The 25,910-nt window shown below is 37.9% G+C and overlaps 1 long non-coding RNA gene across 1 annotated transcript; it reads left to right on the top strand.

The window, feature by feature from the left end:
- The first annotated feature begins 1,801 nt into the window (after positions 1–1,801).
- Positions 1,802–23,380, top strand: LOC149803145 (uncharacterized). The gene is made up of 5 exons (XR_016420143.1): positions 1,802–2,210; positions 2,714–2,835; positions 13,235–13,349; positions 22,711–22,817; positions 23,270–23,380. It is a non-coding gene; the product is annotated as an uncharacterized LOC149803145 (long non-coding RNA).
- Positions 23,381–25,910: the final 2,530 nt, after the last annotated feature.

The raw sequence follows: 25,910 nt of genomic DNA, 5'->3' as shown, positions 1-25,910 counted from the left end.
ATAATCAGATAAACTAAATAAAGGAGGCCTAACGCGACCCAGGAAAAACACATAGAGAATAAAGAAGCGTGAACCTTGGATCGAGCGTAACCTACCTATCAACATCTTTAAAGACTATTATGAGGAACGACACATATTATCACTCGAATAATAAAATAGGAAATTATTTTTTTTAAACAAAATCTAAATAGTACACCATTCCATCGTCAAAATTAGAAAACCATAAAACAAATTAAAAGATACAATATAACATCATAAAGGAAGAAATACAACTGGGAAAGATATTTGATCTATACTTGCTGTCTCAAACATAAAGAAAATATAGCATACACACAATATAACACCATTACATATAGCAAACACTGAGACCTAGGCGACATATAGCAAAGGTTACAAAACATTTCAAGGGAATGAACTTCGAGCAAGGTGAGGGAAACCAGACTCGGACGAACAACCCTTTAGATAACACTATGGAAACATAAATACCCCATCAAAAATTCTAAAAACTAAATTTTTCATATAAAATTTTGTTTTAATAAAACGTAGAACACATCTGAGGGGGAAATACACAAATATAAAATACTTTTTATTTTTTTTGGGAAATGGGGGCATCTGTCCGTTGCCCCCCCCCAAAAAAAAAAGTGTGTGTGTGTGTGTGTGTGTGTGTGTGTGTTATTATACCCATTACATTACTTGCAAAATATATATGGTGCTGACATTTTTGGCAAGAGGGAGACCTACCGATATTCTGCATATAATTATTTTAATGTTTTTCAGAGCGAGAGTATTGGGGCCTGATCTGTTCAATATATTTCTCAACTGATACAGCAGGTATAATCAGAGGCGTAGCTGGGGGGGGGGGGGGGGGGAAGGGGAGTACATATGTCCCCGGGCGCCAAGGTACAGGGGCGCCAAAATGAGGCTTACAACGTTACATTATAATAAGTAAACAAGGTGTAATATTCAAAAATGTGATTAAACGGGGAGGGGGCTGGGGCGCCAATTTTATAGTTCGTCCCCGGGCGCAAAATATCATAGCTACGCCTCTGGGTATAATAGAGACCCGCCCCCCCCCCCCCCCCCCGAGTTTGCCACAGAGCGCTCGTGTAATATACGGTTTAATACAAAATACATGATTGTGGGCAGGAATATACAAAATTTGGTCGATATACATGATCGTTGGTATCTATTCAAACGAGGGCCATGAAATACATTAGCAAATTCCTACAGTATTTTAAGGCAGGCGATTACGAATTATTTAAACCACGTTTTTCATCTGTCACAGATTTTATAATCATTTTGAAGTGGCTGCTTTATCTCGAGGAAAACGAGCGGTAAGTGTTATACAAAACAAAATCTTAATAGCAATTTGATCACTTTTGCGTCATTTGACAGTAAGAATAGTAATAAATAGAGGATAATTTCTTTTCCTACGTTAGGCCTAATACCTGGTATGTTTTTTAGTGTGGTACACACACAAAAAACAACCCCAAAACAACACTAACAACATTTTAAAAAACCCACAAAAACGAGTGCCGTGCCGAAGCCACGGGCTAAAATGCTTTATTATCATTTTTTTTTATTTATAGCATCAATCACAAATTGAAATATATACAGTATTAGCGTTGGAAAAGAAAGTTTTCTTTTTGTTATATTTTTTTTTCTCACCCTAGCGAAACACTTTCTGCAAATGACCTTAATAAAGAAAAATAATAAATTAACCTAAACCACTTTGAATGTCGACCGTATCTTTTATTTACACGGCATCATGCGCGGAAGAAAATACCAACTGAACCGGGATTTCAGACAGCAGATGAATTGAAGTTGATTCATTGAACATCATTAGCAATTGTACAATCAAACAGATGCAACAATGAAAAGTGGAACTATGAAAAATCGAGAATGTTAGATTTGCGAAGGATTTATTCCGAATCATTGTCTGCTAATAGAGAATTCATGTCAGTTGCTGTGTCGGCGATGCCCACACAGCGCGCCGTCCAAATGTGAAGTTGCGTTTTGCTGACAGACATAACACTGTGCCATAATTTATCTGATGGCATGTAAAGAAGCTGCTTAAATTATAGTATTTAAAAGTTTCTTCATTTTGTAAGAGCTCAAGAAATTAATTCTGGTTTGAAAGACAAGATGACGGTAAAACTCAGAAGACGTAGCTGTACAGTACCGTTGGTGTTGGAGACATCATAATAAAGGTAACTGCGTTAACTTCGCTTTTTGTTTGGTAATTTGTTGGATATTATCTTTTGCTGATCTTCTTTGAGCTTGGAGTAAATTTTACATTCTGAACATTTTTATTTGCACTTATCTTCTTAATATGTATTGCTGGGATATCATATAGAATATGAAGTCAGTATAATGGTACTATATTACATATTTGAATGATAAAAGACTGGTAAATGATATAATGATAAACTACAAAATAAATAATTTGCCCAATATCCCAAATATGTTAATTAAAACAAACATTGAATGTAAATTCAGATATAATGAGCAGTTGTAAGAAGTAAGAAATAACATTTTATCCATTGAACCTGTTATGTGTTATCATCATCAGTTTTAAAATAAACACATGGAGACAAGTTTGCTTAAATTCTAAAATTAACACACACACACACACACACACATATGGTATTTTAATCTAATACAGAAATGGTGACATTGATATATGCAGACCAATAGTTTTTTTCTTCTACAGATATAAATTAAAAAGCCTAATTCTGAGAGTTTCACCTACAACATTCATGATGGGAAAGGGCCACTAATTAAGAGCTGACATATGTGGAAGAAAAATACCATCCATGTTGAAAAGGGCTAGAGGTAATGTGAGAAAACATAATTTATCAATCTTATTTAACATTATTGTTGATATTTTATCTCAACTGGTCAAAAGGCTAAGTGGGTTTATGTAATGGTCCAGAGTGTGTTATTTATTTCACATCCCCTTCTGTCTTTCAACAGTAAGAAATTAGCTACTTTGGAGTCCATAGTTCTGATCAATTTGTTTATATAAAACTTGGTTTTGGGCTTAAATCAACATCTTGGATAAATCTAATAATGAGGAAAATCCAAGTATATACATGTGATCATGTATAAGATTAGTTGAGTTTTTTAACCAGCCTAAAAGCCATACTTCCACAATATAGGCTAAAATCATTAAGTTGTCCTTGAAGTTTGATGAGTGTTAACCATTAATAATAATAAGGTGATCTTTCATCTGAGTATGTTACCACCGCATGCAATATTTATACATGTAGTGCAGTTTTTACTAAACGTAGAATACATGCTTATATAAATGAGATCTAGATTGAAGAAGTGAAGATGCATACAAATACATGAGGTTATAACCACTACTGCTGATTCAAGTTTGATCATGCTTGGCCATTGGGCTTATAGAGTCAAGTTTCACAATGATGCTTATTATGAGTGTGATAAGGGTATGGTAGTGAAGTGACCTTGCATCTGATTGGCAGAGTTTCTTATGATTTGCACAACAGTGTTTATGATCCAATTTAGATCTGACTTGTTTAATTATTTGCTTGTATGTCTGAGGCTATAAGCAAAATCTATGCATATAATGTGGTGGTTCTACATCTCACTAGCCATTCTTGCTACTGCTCTTAAAACTATTTCTCATTAATTTCATCAGACTTGGTGAATAGATTTATCTCATCAAGATATAGCAAAAGAGCAATTTTGTAAAAAAAATATTCATTCATATTAAACTCAAATTCTGCATCTGATTGGTTGACCTTGCAAATACTATAAGGGCTCTATTTCTGACAAAAAGATTATTTTGATTTAATGTAGCAGAAATGCTTATATGATCAAAACATTGAACATATTTGATGACAAATAAGAAATAGTTTTTCATGCAAATTTGATAAACATTGATAAATCGGTTCATATCATTAAAAGCTTGGAAGAGTTTGATTACATGCGAGACCATCACATATTAATCATTCTTTATTTAGAGAATTATTTTTGTCAGGATTTAGTAAAATATGTAAAATCAATATGGACTGGTTTTGTTATGTACAGCAACACTAGTTGTTTACTGAGTACTGAGGGAATTGGAGTAAGGCAAGGGTACATTGCAGTAGGTAACCTGGTTGACTTGATAACAGGATTTTAACACAAACATTTTTATCAGGAGTCTAGCATACTAACCATTGATTCACTGCAGATCATGCCCCCATTAGTTACCTTTTAATACATAAAGCATTTGGGTTTTTTATGTCACAAATCCCATAGGGATTAAAATTAACATCATAGGTCTCACTGGATAGTTTCGTATTTTGACATCCCTCTAATTTTTAAGGTAGAAGGCATGAACCTAATTATCACAAGCCTAGCATTTATAAATTTACACATAAGCTAAATCTATAATGTGGTTCAGATTTACTTTGAGTTAGGCATGGAAATAGGTTGGCTTGTTGGTGACTGCCTGTCACAGTTAGATGAGCATTGGAGATCATATGCGTAACTTAGTCTGCAAATGAGCTGCCGACTTTTATTTGTGTCTGCTACAGAGGTAAATATAAAAAAATCTTGATGGTAGAGGGGTGATGAAAAGTATGCTAATTTGTTATAGTACTAGTGAACTTTATTCATGCATAAGGCACATACTGATTCTTTTAGTTGCCTTGTCACAGAAAAATATTGAAAATAGCTATTTCTAGTAAAAAATTAATGTAAAATGTACCTGCATCCTTTGACCCTACCAGAACCAAACTAAAAGCTCAAATTTGTGCAGCTGCTTTTGCTCATCACAAACATAATTGGGAGTATAACTGCTAACCCTACCCTCTAGCACACATTTCATTCATTCATTGGATTAAAGTCACGTGCACCTTTCGGTATGTGCGACTGTTTAGTTTGTACACGTTTGTGTACTTTTTGAATTTAGCGATTAACTTATACAATGCCCCCAAGCAAGCAAGCCGAAGCCCAGGTGCCCCAAAAGGTCCCGCCCAGGCTCTCGTCGCTGCAACCTTCTCCATCGTTGTACTCCGTTGGTGGTCTGTTTCTGCATCCTGCATCTCCTTCCTCTCTCATTTCAGGCAGTAACCGAAGCACACCAGCAGCAGTATTATTAAATTTTCGTTGCAATCAATGCCCAGTTCCCTATATTTATTGGGCTATTCCTGTACTATCTTGCCAAACATGTGATTGTCACATACGCTTCAGATATTCCTGAGTTGTGAATTTTCCTATCTTTTGTAAGGTCTATTAAATTTTGTGTACTTTGCGTACTTGAATTTTCCGGAAATTTTTTCACATCTAGTAGGCTTTTAGTAGCCCTTTATTTTGTTTTGGAGATCTCAGTTTGGTTAAGTATTTCGTACGTGTGGCTTTAAACCAATCAGTGTGTTTCAGGGCCAGTAAGTTGTTGGTCAAAAGAGGGCTTTCGTGGGTCAGAATGAAAGCCCTATGTGGTAAAATTTGTTTGTAAAAAAGAAAAAAAAAAAGAAAAGAAAAGAAAAAAAAGGTGGGTAGGGAGTGTGTATGCTATATTTGTGTGATGGCTATAGACATTTTTGTTCGTTTTTCTGCTTTTCCCACATATCCCGACAACACACATTCACGCTCACTTTCTCATTCACACTTATAAGTAGATGTGGGGGGGGTGGCCTTATTTATTTTGTTTGATTTCGGGAAGGCAATTCTTTTCATACTGGGGGGTGGGGGTGGTTTGATTATTTGAGGCATACTCTTTTCATTGTTTCTGCCTTCATTCCCCAAGGTCTGCAAGTGTCCTGTTCTTTCTTCTTTTACTGCCTTAGGACGTTTAACTTCATTCTGTGCCTTTTCCTGCTCTTCTTTATTTCAGCTCTTTCTGCCTTATCCCGTGTCCGTTTCTGTTTTGGTCTTCTCGTCCTTTTGATACTGCCATGTTCGCCGTGAGATGTTTTCTTCGAGGGAGGTGGTTTGATTGCCTTTGTTTCCCTTCGCTTTGACCACTTGGCTATTTACCTGTTATTTTTGTTTAGCTTAGCTATTTGTGATTTATTTTAATGTATATTTTTTTTATTTTTATTTTTTTATATTTTTTTTTTTTTTTTTTTGAACCTACGGGGCCTAGCATGCCATTATAATTCCAAAACAGTGATTTTGTAATATTCGTCCTTATCTGGTTTTTATTGTTCGGGTTATGAGCGGCGGTGTCAGTCTGTGAACCCACTAGCCCGAGCCGGCCGTCACAATTCCCAAACAGTGATTTGTAATATTTTGATTGGTTTTTTTCTTTTTGGGTTCGATCTTTTAGGTTTATTGGTTTTAATTTCTTTACATGGTCTCTCTTTATACCCAACCCTTCATTCGGTTTAGATTTGTCCCCTTTTGCCTATTTTGTTAATGAATGTCATGATGTTATTATAGGTCATTCCTATGTTATTGTTTTTTGCCACAAGTAACTCCGGGTATGTCCACCGTTCTCCTATTTGTTCCTGTTGAGATTTTAGTTCGGCCCTTTCCTGGTTGTATTTGGGGCATATATTTATTAAGTGTGCGATTGTTTCTGGAGTTGGGCAGTAGGGGCAGTTTTCGGTTGGTCCCCTTTTTATGTGTTTCCCTGCGCATCCTGCCAATAGTGTTTTACCTGTTCTTATTCTATTTATTATTGTTATATCGTATGGATTTTTGAAGGTCGGACTTTCGACTTTTCTACTTACTTTTTTCATCATCGTGTGTATTAGACTGTTTGCATCCGATTTTTCCCATAGCTCTTGCCACATGTCATTGATCTTGTCCCATGTTATTGATTTCAGTGACGCTGTATGCTATATTTTGGGCTTTTGGTTCGTTTGTGGCGTTTTTTGCTTCTGCATCTGCTTTGTCATTGCCTGGGATTATGGATGTGAGAGGGTATCCATACGAATTCAACGTGTTTGTTGTTTTTTTCAATCTCTTTAAGTAGCGATCTTGCATGATTAATCATATTAGGTCTGCTCTTGGATTGGTCCGTTGCTAACGATTGTAGTACACTGTAAGAGTCGCTTAGAATGACTGCCTTAGTTGTGGGGTATGTTTTGATGTATGTTAATGCCATTAGTATTGCCATGAATTCTACCGTGTATATAGCGCATTGGTCTGGGAGTCTTTTTCCAACGGTGACATCTAATTTTGGGATCACTATCCCTGCTGCAGTTTTATTTGGATTTTTGGTTTTTGATCCATCTGCGAAGATTTGCGTGTATGTCTCGTATTTGTTGTCAATGTACGTTAGTATTGATGCTCTTAGTCCTATCGGGTCATTTTGTTTTTGTCCTAGTTTACGTAAGCTAAGATCTATTTGTGGTGTGGGACAGGTCCACGGGGGGTCTGGGTAGTACCTTATTTTTTCTGGGTTGATATTTGCGATTTGAAATTTCCTTTTTAATTCTATAATTATTTTCCCACTAGGTATTTTTTTATTTTTTCCTTTTGTATCGAATGGTTTGTCGCATGCTAAGAGGGCTTGTAGCGTGAGGTGGTTGGGTTGGTGTATTGATATTCGAGTCGAGTATCGCAGCATCAATTCCTTCCGCCTTAGGTCTAGCGGGGGTTCTCCTACTATTATTAAGATATCTTGTGTGGGGGTACCATTTAGGACGCCGGTGCATACCCTTAGCGCTTTTGATTGGACTGTGTCTAGTTTCTTTAGTAACGTGGCGTTCGCCGCTCCATATACCTGGCAACCGTAGTCCAATTTTGCTCTTATAAGTGCTCTATATAGGGTAACGAGTGTTTTTTGATCAACCCCCCAGTTCACCCCTCTGAGGTTTCTGTGGAGGTTGATGTCTCGTTTGCACTTCGTTACGAGTTCTTGGATATGAGCTGCCCACGTGAGTTCGTGGTCGAATACCATACCTAGGAGTGTTGCTTGTTTTTCGAATTTGATGGGTACCCCCTTTAGGGTTAAGTTTGGAGTGGGTGGGGGGTGGCCACCCCCCGGATTGGAAACTATGCCTACTGTTTTTAGAGGTGACAATTTAAATCCCCATTTATCTGTCCAATTTCCTATATCGTTTAGTCCTTTTTGTAGGTGCTTGGTCGTTTCTCTGCTGGCCGGGTTGCCAGTTTTCCATACGGCGCTGTCATCGGCGAATTGGGATAAGTCAAGGTGGTTGGGTTTTACCGCTGTTTCCAGGTCGTTTATCATTATATTAAATAAAGTTGGGCTGATCACGCTTCATTGTGGCGTGCCATTTTCCAGTTTGTATCGTTCGGAGTAGTCTTGTCCTAGTCTGACTTGTATCTTTCTATCGGTTAGGAAGTTAGCAATAAATTTGTATATATTGCCAGTTATTCCGTATGGTTTAAGTTTACTTATCAGTCCCTTAGTCCACATTAGATCATATGCTTTTTCCATGTCTAAGAAGATGGCTGTAACATATCTGGATTTTTAAAATTTTTCTCTAGATGCTAATTTGACAGCGGTTTCTAGTCTCATGAGTTGGTCTATTGTGCTTCGGTAGTTGCGAAACCCGCTCTGTGTATTAGCTAGTAGTCCTTTGCTTTCTAAATGGTATTTCAGCCTGTTGTTTACCATAATTTCCATTATTTTACATATATTGTCTGTTAGTGATATGGGCCTGTATGATTTTATATCGCTTGAGGGTTTTCCAGGCTTAAGAATCGGGACCACTACTGCCTTTTTCCATCTTATAGGTATGGTACCGGTTTCCCATATTTTATTAATGAGGTTAAGTGCAATTGTGACAAGTTTTTTGGGTAGGTTCTTGTACATTTCATACCCCAAAGTGTCCTCCCCGGGGGATGTGGTCTTTTTGCCGGCGAGGGCCTTTCTCCATTCGGCTTCTGTAAACGGAAGGTTTAGTGGGCCGTCATTATTTCCTGCTTCCTTTATGTTGTCAGAGTTGCTTTCCTCAAATTGCCTTTTATGATTTTTAAACTTATCCTCTAAGTTGGTATTGCTACACATGTTGGCGAAATAGTTTGCGAATAATTCTGCCTTATGTTTGTTGTTTTGTCCAGGTATGTTGGGGGTTATTGATTTAGTTTTGCCTCTCATTTTTTTAATTCTTTGCCACACCTCCTTCGATTTTGTGTTAATATCTAGTTTTGAGCAGAATTCTCTCCATGAGTTTTGTTTAGCTATCATAATAGTTTATTTGGCAGTTTTTTCCTTTTCCTTGTAGTAGTTAAAGTCCCTATTGTTTTTAGTTCTTTTGAATTTGTTTAGAGCTCTTTTTTTCTCTTTAATTGCTATTTTACATTCATTATTCCACCAGGGCACCGTGGGTTTGGGTGCTACTCCTTTAGTTTTAGGAATTGTTTCTTGGGCCATTGTGTTAATGGTTTCTATTAATTTGTCATTAAAGGTGTCAATGTCCCGGTGATATATGGTTTCTGGGTTGATTGAGTCACCTATCTGTTTGAACCTAATCCACTTGGCCTGTTCGTATTTCCATCTTGGTGTGAAGGACGCTTTATTTTGAGGTATTCTAATTTGTATTTCTATATTTATAAGGTAATGGTCACTTCCCATAGGGTTGCTTTCATCAACTTGCCAATCAGAAATGCCTGCTAATCTTGGTGTGCATAGAGATAGGTCTATTGCTGATGTGTGGCCTGTTCTGTCATCTGTCCGGGTGTGCATTCCGTTGTTTAGAAAAACTAAGTTGCATTTTTGTGCCCATTTTTCTACAATTTTTCCTTTAATGTCCGTCTTTTGACTCCCCCATAGTTCATTCTGCGCATTGAAGTCCCGGCATATTACCACCCATTCTCCACAGTCTTTAATCATTTTGATTGTTTCGTCTGCACTTAAATTGCGCTGCTCATTTGTTTCATAGAGGTTAACGATTAGTACCTGCTTAGTTTGAGCGGTTATTTTGACTATCTGTATTTCGAAGTCATTGGGCGGTCTACTATCTGTTAATTTATGCATTTCTGATGTAATTCCATCTCTAACAAAGGTTGCTAACCCCCCTCCTCTTGCTGTGGGGGATCGATGCTTTAGGTATTTGGTGTTGTAGCCTATGATGTTTGGGATACGTGAGGTATCATTTAGATGGGTGTCCTGTATGCATATAACATCTGGTTTTCTTTCCTGTTCAAGTATTTTGTTATTTAGTTGGTCAGCGTGGGCCCTAAGGCCGCGTGCATTCCATTGCCATATTTTGATTTCTGCTCTGGAATCCATCTCTAGTGCAAAAAGTCTTAATAGTTTGTTTAATTTACTGTTGTTTTCATTTTATGCGTGTTTCCTACCAGTGAGGGTGCTACCTATTTATTTTGTTTTTGGTATCCTGATTTTTGTTTTGGCCTGCTTATAGTTTACCCCATGGGAGATCATATATTCGACTATTAGGGCTTCTCTAAGAGCCCTGGGGCATTCTGCGTGGTTTGGTTTGTGGTTACCACTACAGTTAGCGCAGTGCTGATTGGTGGCGCTACATGTTTTCCGGTCTGGGTGGTGAAGACCACATTGATTGCACCGGAATAGGTTTCCGCAACTCTTAGAGTAATGCCCCCAATTTTTGCAGTTGCCACAGAACCGTGGTTTGTTTTTGAAAGCAAAAATTTTTTTAGCCTCGAGTTTTTCGGCTATTTTGATAGTTTCTGGGGTGGCGCCCTTAAAAAAGAGTACCACTGCAGTGCTATCCTTTCCCCTTCTTGTTTTTAGGCGGATTGCTTTCTCTACTTCCTGTCCTTTACTCCTTATGTAGTCTACTATTTCATTGGTTTTATTTTGAGTTGATACGTATATGACTCCTTTGTTGTGTGTTTTTGGGGGGTTTGGGTCTATGTGTTGTTTTGTTCTGTTGTGTCTAGTGACCTGAACATTTATTTGGCCTATTCTTTCAATTTCCATATATTTGGCAATCTGTTGTTCAGTGGTGCATTTGATTATCAGCAAGTCGTCTCTAGTGCTTTTAAGCGTGAATTCTCCTTGGTGATGTTTGTTCAATGGCCATGCTATGGTTTTAAAGGCTAACTTCGTTATTTTAGAATTTACTCCCTTGACGAAGAGAGTCAGTTCAGCGGGGTGTTTCTTGTTTTGGATATTTTGCAGACTGGTCTTTTTTCCCTGGTGTTTGTCTCTTTAGCTGACTTTGTTTCGTTGTCCATAACCGGCTTGCTGGGTCTTGTATTGACAGTTAGTGTGTTCCTTATTCTTTCTAACTGGTATTTGGGATTTGGTTTTCCTATTATTCTTACCTTTTGTTGAGTCGTGTGTGACTGCTTTATTTGTGGTAGGGTGAGGGCGTTCTGTTTCATCTAGTAGGTTCTCAGTTTGAGTCCCCTGGCTGCTAGTGTTTTTAACCAGCGTGGTCTGGGTTGTTTTTGTGCTTGTTGAGTATTGTTCCTCAGTTTGGGTACTCATGTCGGATGTAGTTTTGCGGTTACTCGGTAGATTGTCCACATTCTCGTTTACGCTTGGTGACAGGTAGAGTCTACTCATCGAGTCAGTTGGGGTCGAGTTGAAAATTGGCGTTAAGAACTGTATCTGTCGTTTTTCTCTTAGGGGGGATGAGACTGCTTCGGAGTAAGTTTGCCTTAGTTTATCTGCCTTTAGGTTGACCAGGCAGCTGAGATAACTATTTGATGATGTGACATTAATTTTGTTGTTATCCATCTTGAGTTTCTTTATTTGATGTAAGGTATATATGACGGGATATTTCTTTATCTGTCTTAACTATACTTTATTCTACTTAGTACTATGAAAAAGCAACAGCTGTAAGGGGATATGCAAATAGCTTTTATTCTGATTTGTGTAATTAATTATTATATTACTATTATCCAATTTAAACTTATTGAAAATTATTTTCTAGCCAAATGGTCAAAGTAAAAGGTTTTACTTACCCCGATCCAATTTTCTTTTTAAGATCTTTAGAGTTTTTAAATACAGCCTTCTAATTATACAAGTTTCATTACATTGGTCAATAATTAGTCACATGTGATGACACTTGTAACTAATCAAACCACAGCAACTGAGAGCAGACTAAGCACTGATATTTATATGGTACAGTGGCAATATACAGTCTGTCTGCTGCAACACATGAAACAAACTGGACAAATCTGAAAGCCTTGAATTTGACTTTATTTATCTGTATGGTAGAACAGAACCTGAGTTGAAAAGCTTTTAAAGAAAGACCTTGATATCAAACCTAATAATAACTGCAGGAGTTATATTATGGATAATTAACCATTCTCTCAGTTTCAAACTGGGCATTCCATCCCATGGGGTTCTAAATGTAAACCAAGTGTAACTGATATCCTAATGAACTGTAAAGACCATAGCAGCACAACAGCAGGGGACCAGGTATGTCCAGATCCAGAAATCACAGACCAGTTTCAAACTGATGATGAACCACATAAAAATTACACATCTGCTAGAACTTATGTTATGAAGATAACTTAAATTGCATTATTATTAATCCTCCTCCTCACATTCATCATAATTGAGATGCATCATATATGTTTTATTGTAAAATAGTTTATGCAACATAATTCAGTGAAGACCTTTGCTGCCAATTTACCAGTGAACCATTTGTTTCAATGAACATATTTTATGTTGTAACAAGGAGCATCATTTAAACATTATGATACACTTATCATACCTGTATATGAAATCTTAATACTAACACTTATACTTGCAATACTACTACTAATAAAAACACCTGCATTGATAATTTGATTATGTTCAATTGGACTTGTATCTAAATGATCACCAGCTGTATGAAAAGACATATTTTAATATATAGATATTGGATGGAATACTAGTTACCACAATTGAATAGTCATATGATAAATGATATATTATTTTAAACAATTTATATTTGCAGTGAAACATACTTTTACATTATTTTCACTTAAATTTCATTTATAGAGCAGTATACTCTGCATTCATTAAATTACTGAAATGGTTATAATACAACAACAAATACTGCAACTTCCAGAATCACAAAAATCAAAAGATATAAACAAAAACTTCCCTACATGTATCAACAGTTGTCACTTAATAGACAGAACTCTGAAGATTTAGAATAGGATGTTAACAAATTAGGTATTCAAGTTAAAAAGAAAAAAATACCAAGTAAGCTTACTACCAAAAAATCAAACAATAACAGTGAATTTTAGTACATTCCCAGGAAACAGAATATATGATTTTTCTTAACTTGATCTGATACATCTTAAATCTATAGAAAATGATTCATATTGTATGACTAAAATATTATGTAAACAAAAATTCCATCACTTTTTTCAGATGCAACATGCATACCCCAACCCATCCTTCTTGATCATAAAGTATACCAGCATTCCACTATAAGATGGGGAGCTGTAGTGGCTCAGTGGTTAGCTTTCTGGACCTGTGAAATAAGGTAGGTTCAAATTCTACCATCAGACCAACCTGGGTTAGCTACCATGGTGTGTCCTTGGGCAAGGCACTATACTTAAAGTGCCTTGGCACTAAATAACTTACTTGTGTTGGTTTACCATAAAAGGCCAAACCAAACACAAAAAAACAACAACTTTAAAATATGAGTTTTGTCAATACTAAGTAATTGAAAATCATACTGAAGAAATGTTTTTGTTAATACAGATTAATGGATCTAAAAAATCTCTTTCTTCTGCAGGAGTTTAAAATGTTAAATTAAAAAGGTCATGGTACACATTGCCTTGTTCGTACACATCAGGCTCCGTAACCCATATCCAACTAAAAATTTTAGTAGAGTCTGAATAAAACATATTTTAATCTGGATGATAATATTCTTTCTCCATTCATATATTACACCACCAAGATTGATCCAAATAAGATTACATTTTACTATAACACTGAGGATGAGTATGCCTCTTAACAACTTACAAATGTGGAGAGAATGGAGTTAAACTGAACTTTGATTTCTTTTCAACCATAGCACAAGATGATCATTTATTATGAAAAAACCTGAATAAAGTTGGAGTTCATAACCATGACAGTCTTGATACAATATAAATTCAATATATTATTGTTGTCTTGAGGTATAGTTCTGTATATTACAATCTCACACAAGATCAGGGTATATTTTAGTACCATACAGTTAATTCGGGATTGTATTAATACCTATTCTGGTGAATGAACATTAAATAAGATTTACTATTTTGGAACCAGTTGCAATAAAGTTTACTAAACAAGAGAAAATATGACTTTACTATAATATCTAAAATGTAAAATCTGCAAACAGAATACTTGCTTGACTTTACACTTCAACTATATCATAATATTTATTTGAAATGAATTTATACAAATGGCATTAAATTGGGTTTCAGGCTGGTAATGACAATGGTAGTAGTGAATAGGGACGGTCTAGGGACTAGGGAACTTCCATGTTAAAAAGGGTATATCCACTCTGGGGACTATGTAATTTAACATGGGAGAAAAAAAAAAATATCCATTCTAGGGACAAGGGGAATTTAACATGGGAGAAAGAAAAAAAACTATTCACTCTAGGGACAAGGGAAATTGAACATGGGGAATAAATCGTGGGACTGTCTTGGGACTAGGGGAAATGGAACAGGGTCGGGACCCTATTTTAATAAGGTCCCGACCTGATGGGTCTATGAAAATGGAACAGGCGAAAATTGAAACAGGGAGGGGTCTCTATTTTTTTATTATTTTTTTAAACAAAAAAATAAAAAAAGGGGTAGGCAATTGAAAGTCAAGATCTTTTCGAGAGATAGGAATGGCCCTGAAAAGGGCCTTTGGTTTTATGTTAATATACCCTTAACATAAAGGGCATCTGTGACATCTTCTTCTTGACCTTAGGCTGTGCCTGACTGCAGGACCATAGATTAAGACTCTTTTGAGGCATCCTTGATGCTCCACATAAGATTCTTCGCATCCACAGGCTGGTGTCTGTCCTGTGGATAACTGTCCAGTTGGATCGGACATACATTGATATGTCCGTCCGGAACATCATCGAAGACACAAGCGTTGAAGATTGTACATCGGTCCACATGTTGGGGTGCTGAGTAACAGGTGAAGGAATGCAGTGAACTGTACTTATTTATAGGGGGAGGAAGGATTGAAACGGATTGAGTTTGTTGACCAATCCAAACACGCGTTACAAAATTCAGTCAGCCCACGTCCAATCCGAAGAGAGCAGTCTGTGACGTCACATAGTCTATATAGATTCGCTAGCGCCTGTGCGTAGTCAATCTAAGCGACAGTTTTTCAACATGACGGAAACTCAGAAAACGATCAGTTTGGGTGCACTGATGGTGGAGACTACCCAAGGGAACCCAGACTTACTTTCAGAAGAGGTGAATTGGGATTTTGTGGATTTTTTTACCTTGCAAGAATTTGTTCCTGAACCTTCGTCACCTTCTCCTTCATTACCGCACATGGAAAATTTTAGACAGAGACAGAAAGAAGAATTGGAGAAATTTATACAACAGCAAAAGGAAGCGGAACAAGCTTTTCTCCTACAGCAACAGCAGCAAGAAGAAGAGGTAAGAAAAAAACAACAAGAAGAAGACGCAGCAGCAAAGAAACAAGGGTGTCAAAATCAAACGGTCACGGTACTGTTAGACATTTTAGTTAAGAAGTCTGAAACAGATGTATCAGACTTCTTTATTACGGCTGAAGAGAATACGACCTTCCCAAGCTAAACACTCCAACCCTGTGACTACGCCTACTGCACCATCCTTAGTGATTTCAACGAAATCATCATCAACAGTACGCAGTCCAGAAGTAGGCCTTGGCCATGGCAAAGGCTTAAGACAGTTAAAGTTGATTGTTTAAACTCACCCCTTACACCAAAAAAGGCCCTTTTCAGGGCCATCCACGTCTCTCGAAAAGAGATAGGCTTTCAATTGCCAATAACTAATAAAAACCATTTTACCCAATAGTACCTGTCTGTGTATGAGTGTGCGTGAGTGTAGGTTCTTATTTTAAAATCAAAACCCAAAGACACTTACCTTTTATAATTACTTTATTCTTTTATAAATATTTACAATTCACAATTCACAACAGAGCACTTTAAAAAGTTCATAGATTTATTCTGTCTCATTGTTCACTCTCTGTTTTTTTAATTTCTTCACCGTCATAGTCTTTTCCTCCTCTTCCTCTTCACTTTCTTCCCTTCTTTTCTTCTCCTGTTTCTTTTTCTTCACCTGTCTGTTTTCTTCCTCTTCTTCTTCCTCTTCCTCTGAAGAATCCCTCTCTTCTTCTGACTCCTCTTGTTTCTTTTTTGGGCAGTCTGGTGACCAATGTCCTTTTTCTTGACAATAATAACAGGTATCTTGACTTTTGTCTCTTCTAACCCCTTTTTTTTCTTTTTTGAAGGTCTGGACACTCTGAAGACCAATGCCCTTTCTTCTGACAGATATAGCAAGTATCTTGACTTTTATCTTGAAAGGAAGGAGAGTAGTCCCTCGGCTGGTCTGAAGAGAATTTTCTAATGACCCCTCGCAAAGCTCTGATGAAACGTTCGATCTTGGTAGTCTCTTCCATTGTTGTGCTCAGTTTGAGAGTGAAATGAATAGTGAAAGGACAAGACACATACCCTTTATATACGCTGGTCTGCTATGACTATAAATTAATCCATGGTGTTTAAACTTTAGTCATTTGACTTTTTGCTATCGAGATGAAATGATCCAATTCATTTGAGAAGAAAGAAGAAGAAAGTAAGAGGCAGAAACGTGATCTATCGCCTCGTACTAGGGCTGAAGTCTTGGCACAAATTCATGCCAGTGATTTTGAAGAGGACATGAGTGAACCAGAATCCAAACCCTCTAAACAAAGTTTACCACCCTTAGTCAACCCTGAAAAGTACTATGACATTCGAGAGACGGAAAAGCGTCCCTCTAGAAAATTTAGAACTACGGCTTACAAATACACAGTGAAGTTTAAAGATTTCAAGTCTGAAGTACTGTTAGAGAAAGCAAAAGGGTTCATCACCGACATGTGGGATTCTTTGCTCACCACACTCAAGCGACAATGTCAACCCAAAGAAGATGATCGCTTGAGACTTTCCATACAACATGATGGCTTGAAATCCCCTGTTTGGATCGAGTTTAGCAGCCCTGCAGAATTGACCACTTCCAAAGTCATGGACAAGATTCAACACGTGCAACAATCTAATGACCAGTTTGACATCACCGATGGAAAAGCCACACTGGACATGACCCACGTCTCTCCTCCTCAAGGGACCGGACAATGCAGAAAGACCTTATTGGTCAACAACCTTCGCATTACCAAAACAAGTCTTGTCCAAATTAACAATTTTCAAGACCACATGTGTTTAGCCCGAGCCATCGTGGTGGGATGAACCTATGCCGACAAGAACGACACGGTAGAATGGAAAAGAGCCTGGGAGAACATTCGAAAATCGAACCGAGCCAAACAACGAAATGAAGCAGAACTTCTGTTACAACAAGCATGCCTGTCCAAAGACACATCCTGTGGCATTCCTGAGATGCAAAAATTGCAAGATGCCCTAGCTCCACGATACACCTTGAAAGTGCACCCTCAAGAAGTGCGCGGGTCTCTGTTGTTTCGAGGGAAAGACTTTAAGGATGGAAAATACATTCACCTTTATCATCACGATGACCATTTCGATACCATTACCACTATCACTGGATTCCTGGGATACAAATATTACTGTGAGAAATGTGACTTATGATGGTTATAATAATCGAGAGCAACACAAACATTGTGGATCGAAATGCTCAGGATGTTTGGCCTCTCAACCCTGTCTGAGCGAAGGGCAAGAACCAGTGCATTGTCCTGCTTGTCTGCGCACATTTGTCAGCCCTGCCTGTTACCAACAACATCTGAAGATGCAAGGTTCACAGAAGAAATGTGCTTGTCAACTCCTGAGATTGTGCCCAATGTGTGGACAAGGTCTATGTATCAACAGTACCAAGGCACACGTATGTTCAGGAAAGAAAAAATGTCACATTTGTCACTGCATTGTGGACTTGGAACACCAATGCTACATACAAAAATACCAATCCCAACCAGAGAAAGAGGATGGTCACAAGAAGAAGAAAGGCAATTTCATCTTTTTCGATTTCGAATGCATGCAAGAGACCAGTATTCACATTCCTAATTTCTGCGTGGCTCATCGAGCGTGCGAGAAGTGATTCAAGAACCTATCTTGAGTTATTGCCCTCACTGCAGTAAGATTCCTGGAGGGCGTGAAAAAATCTTTCAAGGACTGAACACACTAGCCGATTTCACACAATGGGTCTTAGACCCCATCGACAAGACGTGGAGCCAAGAGGACATCGAACATTATTATGGAGATTGTCATCACCATGCCACGGTGATGGCTCACAATTTCTCCGGATACGATGGACAGTTTCTTTTGAGATGTTATACGGAACGTGGCATCGAGCGTCCTAAAATCACTTTGAACGGAGCCAAAATCATTTTCATGCAAGTGGGACAAGTGCAGTTTAAAGATTCGATGAGGTACTTAGCCATGCCCTTGAGTCGAATGCCTAAAATGTTTGGAATGACAGAAATGGCTAAAGGGTACTTTCCACACTTTTTCAATACAGAAGCCAATCAACACGCCGTTCTACCCCATTTGCCTCAGGCTCACTATTACGACCCTGACAACATGCGTACTGAACGAGAAACTTTCTACGCTTGGTACCAGGCTCACGCCTCCGACCCTTTCAACTTTCAGGAAGAAATGCTAAAGTATCGTCGTTCCGACATGGACATTTTACGGCGATGCTGTGGAAAATTTCGAGAACTGTTCATGGAACACGGAGGGGTTGATCATTTAAAAGAGGCTTGCACCATTGCCAAAGCGTGTTCCTTAGTCTACCGACAACGATTCATGCTTGAAAACACTGTGGCTGTCATCAGTCCTCAAACGACCAACTATGTCAAACGTCAATACTCGGTCAAAGCCCCATGCTGGTTGCATTACTTGTGCGACAAGGAAGACAAATGGATTCAGCATGCCCGCAACGGACAGGGCGAAAGATCATCGGAATGCATTCGGTCAATGGCTGGGACTTAGAAAACCCCAAGATCATGTACGAGTTTAACGGTTGCTTATTTCACGGATGTCCCGTCTGTTACCCTGACCGCGGCACTAAAAATCAGTTCTTACAACGAACCATGGAAGACTTGTACCAGGCCATTTGTCAGCCACGCCTAAAGTTAGAACAGGAAGGATAGCAAGTGGTGGAAATGTGGGAACACAAATACAATCACCGTTTGAACACCGATCCTGAGTTTAAACGCCTCATGGAAAGTTACCAGTTCATGGACCCCCTGAACCCAAGTAATAGTTTGTACGGAGGAAGGACCAATGCCACCTGTTTGCTGTACCAAGCTGACGAAGAGAAAGGAGAAGAAATCAAATACTTGGACGTGTGTTCACTGTATTCCTATGTGTGCAAATATTGTTGCTTTCCTGCAGGGCACCCACAATTGTTCACCGAACACATCGACCTAAAAAACATTCGACAATACGAAGGCTTGATCAAGTGCAAAGTTTTGCCTCCCACGAACCTATACCATCCCGTCTTACCTCGCCATTGCCAAGGCAAACTTGTGTTTCCTTTGTGCCGTACTTGTGCTGAAACGTGCAACCAAGATCAACCTTGTCATCACACCCAGGAAGAACGGGCCTTGACGGGGACATGGGTCAGCGTAGAATTGTTCAAAGCTCTGAACATGGGATACCAACTGTTAGAAGTGTACGAAATTTGCCACTTTCCCAAGACACAATAATTCCACAAGGGTGACCCCACGCAGAAAGGCATTTTCGCAGACTACGTGGATGCCTTTTTGAAACTGAGCAAGAAGCCAGTGGCTATCTGTCCTGGTGTCACACTCCCGAAGACCAAAAGACATTCAGAGAGAAATTCTGGGCACAAGAAGGCATTACTTTAAATCACATTGAGAAAAACGAAGGCAGGCGATCGTTTGCCAAAGTGATGTTAAATTGCTTGTGGGGTAAAATGGCACAATGACCGTGTTTACCCAAGACGGAGTATTTGACCGAACCTTCCCGCTACTTTCAGATGATTCACGACAAAGCCAAATTCATGAAACACGTGGACGTCGTTCGTGAGGATTTGATCTTGGTGAATTACGAAGAAGATCTGAACTTTGTAGAAGATGACCCCTTTGGAAATGTCATCATTGCAGCTTACATGACAGCTCATGCTCGCTTAAAATTGTACGAAGCTTTAGAACTGTTAGGGGAACGTGTCTTGTACTTTGACATGGACAGTTGCATTTATATCGATCACCCGAGTCAACAGCACCCTGACATCGAAGGAGACCGTTTAGGAGCCTGGACAGACAAGCACCCCGATGACAAGATTCTAAGTTTCGTTAGTGGTGGTCCCAAAAATTACGGCTACGAATACTGGGACAAACAAGGAGAAGTGCACACGAAGTGTAAAGTGAAAGGACTTACTCTGAATTATCGTACCAGTCGAGTGGTCAACTTTGGCATATTGAAAGAAGCCTTGCAGTCTAGAGAAAGTGACCACCTATCAACCCAACAAGATTGTACGTTTACCCACACACCACATCGTCAGTCGACCCTTGGAAAAAGTCTATCAAATCGTGTAGCAGAAGCGAGTGCGGCTTCCCACCCACTTTACTTTGCCGTATGGACATGTCGGTATAAAACATTGGTTGTAAGAGGATAGCCACCCACCAGAAGGATGACTTCGCCGCAGCAAGAATCGAGTGAGAAATCCAGTGAGAACTCCAAGTTCAAACCCTACCATTTTCCAGTCTTCTTACCTGACTATTGTGATTGTGCCCGTCGATTGGACACGTTTCAAAAATGGCCTACGGATAGGGAAGGATTACCTTCTTCGTATGTTTTAGCTAGAACAGGATTTGTCTACTTCGGACCCGAGTCAGGATTGGGATACGAAGTACAGTGTTTCGCTTGCGGACTGAAGTTACGAATGGATCTATGTATCTACAAAGATTCAGCTATTCTGGAACATACTCGATGGTCTCCGCACTGCCCTTACCTTTCAATGGCCTTTCCACCAATTAAACTACGGTACAATTATGACTGTACCTTCCAAAACTAGACGTAAACACATTGCATCCTATTTCATTGTTGTTTCTTTTCCACATAATAGCTTATTTTTTATAAAATGTTAAACTTTACTAATCTTTTTTCAAGATCACTTTAGTTTGCAAAAATATATCTTGTCATTTATTGGCATTCTACATTGAATTTTGTAAACTAGCTATAAACCTGACCTAATTACTCAACTTAACTGCTGACAGAAACAGTCTACAGTAAATGTATTTCATTTCTATAGCTCGATGGATAAACATTACATCTTTTAAAGCTGTGCACAGAATAGGCCGACATATCACGAGTCAGGAAAACATGGGGGTGGTATCCCCTGTGTCCAAAATTAATATCATTTTGAATAGAATATTCTAGTGACAATTGCCTCTTTTCAAATGGTAAGCATTGCTTTTTTTTATTTTCATCAATCTGTCAAATTCGGTATGCATTTTGCTTTAATATTTGAGATGGAAACCTTAGGTGCATAGAAATGTCAGACAGCATTGTACATCATGGATGGTGTCCAACATACTTTTATGATCATAAAACAAAATCCCATTTTTTAGTTATGGCCACTGATTTAAAAAATATTCATCCAAGCTAAATATAATAATAATAATAATGAGGACTTTGTATAGCGCCTAATCTTTAGAAGCTCTAAGCGCTTTGCAACATTAGACAACATAAAAACATACACAATGATATGATTACAAAAACAAACACCATGAAATTAGAAAACATAAAAAACATGCTGAGAATATTTAAGGTAGTTAACATTATTAAGTCATTAAGTTTGTTTTTGTAGTCAGAATAAGTAGTTTTGAGAGCACTCTTGAATGGGATCACTGCGTCTTTGTGTCTAAGTTCAGTGGGCAATTCATTCCATGTTGCTGGGCCCTGGTATGCAAAAGAATGCTGTCCATGTGACTTTGTTTTCATAGTGAGAATAATGAGTATATGATTGTCGGAAGAGGAGTGTAAGTATCTTGCTTGTGTGTACACATAGGTGAGGTCGGATAGGTATGTTGGACTAGAGTCTGTCAGTGAAACGTAGCACAGAGAACTAATGTTGTGTTTGATTCTGGATCGAATGGATAGCCAGTGTTGGGTACAGAGCAGCGGGGAGGTGTGCTCTGATTGTGGTACTCTAAGTATGATCCAAGCAGCTATGTTTTGAACTTTTTGAAGTCTCTGCAGTAGATATTAAGATGAACCAGACAGAATTGAGTTACCATAGTCCAGTCTTGAAAGCAGTAATGAACACACAAGTGTTTTAGTGGCATCAACTGAAAGATATCTGAGAATGGAGCTGATGCGTCTCAGCTCAAGATACGCAGCCTTGCATATGTTCATGACATGTTGGTGCAATGTGAGAGTACTGTCCAGAGTAACACCTAGGTTTTGTACTGATTGTGTGAATTTAATGTTGGTGTTGCTGATATTTATTGTGTGAGGTAAAGGATGTGAATGAGAAAGTCTTTGATAAGTAAGTATGGCTTGATTTAAATTGTGTTTTTCATGTGACTTGCCAGAGATTTTTAAATGAATTGATAAAGTAACTTGAGACACATTTCAAAGTACATGTTTTAAAAATATTCCATTGATTATTGCTGGCATTTAGAAAAATGCAATGCATCCTTTGTTGTGAAACTTATTTTAAAACATTGTATTACTCATGCAGAAGCCTGCTTGAAAACTAATGGCAAAGCAAAGGCAAATGGAATGGAAGAGACCATATCAGAGACCCTCAAATATGCACCCAACCAACGCAGAATGATAAAAAACAAGGTAATCCAAATGACTCTTATTTCATCAATATTGGATTCAGTTTCGTCTTTTAAAGCATAGTATTTGCAAAGCGGATGCATTTCTAAACTGATAACAAAATCAGCTTATCCTATTGCCCAGGACTATCAGAGCTAGAGTCCAGCTAACTACAATATGCATATATCTTGTCTGATCGGACAAGTGCCTCCATTTGGAATTTTTATTCACATGAAATATTTGGATGAAATAAATTCATCTTTGTGCAAATTGATTGCACCATCCACTTGCCAGAAATGACAAGTAAGTGCAAAGTTATCTTGTATCATGGCTTAACGATAGTAAGGGAAGCACAAGTGCAGTGAAGAAAATTTCATACATTTTTATAATGCTGATTAACATGACTTCTGCATATGTAACTAGTGCTGAGATGATATGACTTTATTTAAGCATTACAATTTTGTTTTAATTTGCAGGTGCCTGAGCAGAAGAAGTAATAGATAAACTTTACAGTGGAGTTGGAGACTGATTCTGATTCATAATCTTAATTAAATCTAGAAAATAAACATTAAAGTCATATTAAAATATCTGTTGTATTGTTTCCTTCTTTCATTTTTCTCTTAAAAACAAATGTCTGAACCTTTTGTCTGTAAATTCAGTGGATTCCTTATCAGCCCATCTACTTTTACTTTACACCATGCTACTTTAAAAAAAAAATGAATTATCCCCATTGGGGTAGGTCCCCCCAACCCCCCACCCTACTTTGTCAACTTACCTGCCACATTTAAATCTAATGGAAGGCCCTGCTGTAAAGCCTGTTAGTAAAACTACCCAACAAGAGGATTTCATACATTTGCAACTCCTAGATGGATGGTAATGTTTTCATTTTTGTAATGTAGATTTGGACATTCTTGCCACCAGTATGGAATATGTGTTTCAGAAACACAAGCAGCTTTCATCAGATTTGCATATAGGTTTTATATGTTGTGAGTATGTTGTAGGAAGATTTTTTAAATAACATCATATGAGATGATGCCAGTGGAAATGGCAGAAAAGTGTCTGTATTTTTCACCAACTACACCTTGTTCTTACAAAATGTGGCTGTTACACATTCCCATGATGATGTCACTGACAGCCATCAGTGAGGAATGCCCCAACAAGCATAATACAAATTGCTTCCATTGTAATTGTTACAATTCCATTCTGACCACTCCGGTGTCCTAGTGGTTAGAGCGTCCGCCTCAGAAGCGGGAGGTCATGGGTTCAAACCCCAGCCAAGTCATACCAAAGACTTACAAAAATGGTATTAACAGCTACCTCGCTAGACGCTCTGCATTAAGAGGTTAGTGTTAGGACTGATCGGCCTGGTGTCAGGATAATGTGACTGGGTGCAACATCATACTACATGTTTGCAGCATGATGCCCCAGTGCTATACATCACTATAAACTGCCACACTGCAGACATCGTAGCAATATGACTGAAAAATTATTCAAGCTACGTTAAAAATCCAATCACACACACACAATTCCATTCTACGATCCAGAACCAACACTAATTCCGTACTACAGTTCTTGCATTTCAATCCAATTTTGCTTTTGAAATGTAGTGCCACTCAATTCATAATGAACCCATTCATTTCAAACACTCGCAAATACTTATTATTCCTGTCTACAACTGAAAAATATCTATATAAAAAAACGTGTAACTGTGTTTTATGCAAGGGCATGGAGATGCACAAAAACTTGCACCTGAAGCTTGAATAAAACCCCGACTGTGGATAAGACTTTACCCATCGATTACCCCAGCTTGGGGATAAATTCCGACCGTGGCGATTTATTATATATCCTATGACTGCTCCAGCTTGAGGGCAAAATCCAAGCACGTCCCTAAAAAGATAACAAGTATAGCGGCTCTTTACCTTCTGTAAATGCCACTTGAGCTTCCTGATGCTGTTGTATCTGCCATTTGACAGAATCACGAATGTGGATATATTTCTTAATTGCCTCTAGTTGTTGAGCTAGTTTAGCTGTATGAAATTCCTTTGTGCGGACTCACTCATTATTAATATTACAACAGTGATTTAATTACACATCACCTGTCAGCACACCGATGATAAGTCAGTTATTTTATAACACACCAACAAGCTTGCCCCTTGCACCCCCCCCCCTTTTTATTTTATTTGGGCACCTGTGGACATGAATCTGCAAGGCTCAAATTGTCATTTTTAATATAAGATCTCAACATTTTTAAGGCCTTAATTTTAAAGACATCCTTAAAACCCCCAAAAGGTTATCAACTGGATCACCAGCCTTCGTTTAGAGTAACAGCAAGTATATATATATATTTAGGTCTAAGGAAACACAATAAAAATGTTTGATTTAACAATGACATATTTGCCTCAGGTCTGTGATCCTGAAGTGAATATTAACTGTCCATTTATTTTTTTGGCTTTTCTTTACTAGGAAATTGATTATAGAGATTTCTGCAATGGTGAAGGCAATGTAAAAATTGGTTACTATAACATACTTTTTACGCCATGTTTGAAAAAATAAATCCAATGGAAAGGTTATAGTCTGAAAATCTTCATTAAATTAAGTTAATATAGGGGAAAAAACTTTAAGAGTTCATAAATATTTTTCAGTGCTGAATAAAGATATAACATAACACTTTCTGCTGTGATTTTAATAGTTTCTGAGAGCATGAAAAATTTCTAGAACTATAATGTATAAATGTTTTCAAAAGATTATATTAATATGAGGGAAAAGTCTGTTATGAAATAAACTGACAAGATCTTGTATGAATTCATGTTATCTTTAAATATGATATTTGTGTGAAAATATCTGGAAGAAAAAACAAGATGGTGCCACTCACACATACAATGTGGTTGCCACAGTAGCCATATTAAGAAACTTTTTATCGCTACTTCTGAATGGATAATTGTGTCAGCGTGTCAGCATGTGTACAAAATACTTATGTTGATGTCTAGCAGGTCCTGAATGAGAATTATGGTGCTGTACAGACATCCTATAAGGCCACCAATGTGGCCATCCTGAAAATCTTGGTATAACTACTTCTCCTGAATGAATCGTCATATCAGTGAAAGACTTCTTATGTCT

Source organism: Sinohyriopsis cumingii, chromosome 3 (assembly GCF_028554795.1).
Source record: "Sinohyriopsis cumingii isolate HCF-2022 chromosome 3, ASM2855479v2, whole genome shotgun sequence".
Taxonomy (NCBI): Eukaryota; Metazoa; Mollusca; class Bivalvia; order Unionida; family Unionidae; genus Sinohyriopsis; species Sinohyriopsis cumingii.
This window is presented reverse-complemented; position numbering and strand designations above follow the sequence as displayed.